Genomic DNA, 1,880 nt, shown 5'->3' on the forward strand with positions numbered 1-1,880 from the left:
GATGCTCAGCTGGGGATTTATGATTTTTGCTTGGGGATGACCAGTAACTTGATGTACCCTGACTGGGGATTTAGAAAATATTAATAAACCATGTTTGGAGAAGAGAAGAAGGTCGGGGAAACGACGATGTCAAATATGTGAACTCTGTTAAAGAGCTATGTCTTCTGTTGGACGAGTACGTTTAAAGATATCTTCTTTGAGGATTACTCTGTGGGGATATGATCTTGTGAAGTCGACTCTGTGGGGAGGCATGGATGCCTTGAACATTGCCCCCAGTATTATAGTAACTGCCATTCCTGGACTTGTATTGATTGGAACCCAACGATGAGTATTGATCGAAGCATTGAACATGCCTTACATAGTTTTGCCCTAGCTATTAGGGAAATTGAAGAAGTTTGCCTCGCGAGGACCTTATGAGATGTGTATTATGGGTGAGATGCCCCTAGTACTTAGTATGATGCCCCTAATTGATCGGGAAGCAGCTTCAAACCCACTTGGGTTTATGCCTCTGATTGTTTGGCATTTTTGAGAGATTCTTGGAATCTTGACCTGATTGCCCCAGATTGATTAGGCAAAACGTGTCATGCCCCTTTGTATGCGTAGGAGACATTGCTTCTTGGAGTAATCTTGTCTGTCGGGATAACTTTCAGTCATTAGTTGTACCCTGTGCAAATTCTTTTTGATGCTAACATTTGAAATTATGTAGCAGAATATGTTTAATAATGAATTCATGAGATGCAATGCATACGTCTGTCTTGAGTTTGTTGAAAAACATTAAAACTGGAGATGTAAAAGCGTGATGTTTATAAAAACATGATGTTTGTAAAAAAACGAAATATCAACTCAGCATTTGTGGTAAACCTTAAGGAGTCAGGATATCTTTTTGGTGACAATATGCTTTAGAACTAACCATGCTTCAGTTAGGACTTTCAAGGGTTGTAACGTGGCTTGGTTCACGGTTTAAGAAACAAAGGATAATGGCTCAAAAATTTATTTATACCCATCCCAATCTTCGTGACGTTCTTCGATCCTATGCTCAGTTAATTTTGCGTTTAAGCCTTTAGCAAAGCTTGAAGTTGTAACATTGATGTTTGATGATGGTTAAAGTATCAGAGGTTTAATTTGGACAGGCAGTCATCCTTTGTTGTAATACTTTTTTTTGTCTAGGATTTTTTAGCGATCTCTTTTTTCACTTTGTTATCCCTAACTTTTGCCTAAACTGTTTATTTTGAGATTACAGTCAGCGGGATGTTTGATTTTCGATAAGTCTCCTTCATAGGTTTTGACTTAATTTTTCTTTTTCATTTTGATAGATATTGTCTGCCTGACTTAACGATTACGGGTACCCATCATTACTTGTACATAAGGCATATTGGCATAACTGAGTTAACTGAGTAACTACCCTGCCCCGGGTTATGATTAAGGGTTCAATTTGCATATGAAAAAAAAAACTTCTACACCTTAGGCTCAAAGGGGTTGACGAGAGATTAACATCCTGATATCTCCACTGTTTAGGAATTGAAACAATGCCTGTACATCGTTAGCATAGTCCATTCGGAAGCATACTGTATGAGGTTGCGGTATCATTTTCGTCATCCTCCCTCAAAAGGCATACAGCTTTAGCAGGAGTTGAATATCATAAAACATATGCAAAGTAAAGACATAATTTAAAATGAGTGATAGCGAAATAAATTATTCAAGACAAACATATGCAATGCACTAATGATGATTATTAAAACAGGTAATGTCTATCATAATTCAAATGTTTAAACAAACAAAATAGAAATTAGCAAATGAAAAGTAAAACTAATGATCTGAAAGTTCATCCTTCTAGCCATCCACAGCATTAGCAGTCACTTTAGAAGTCTCAGGAGGATCAA

This window comes from Vicia villosa, linkage group LG1, assembly GCF_029867415.1.
Source record: "Vicia villosa cultivar HV-30 ecotype Madison, WI linkage group LG1, Vvil1.0, whole genome shotgun sequence".
NCBI classification, from domain to species: Eukaryota; Viridiplantae; Streptophyta; class Magnoliopsida; order Fabales; family Fabaceae; genus Vicia; species Vicia villosa.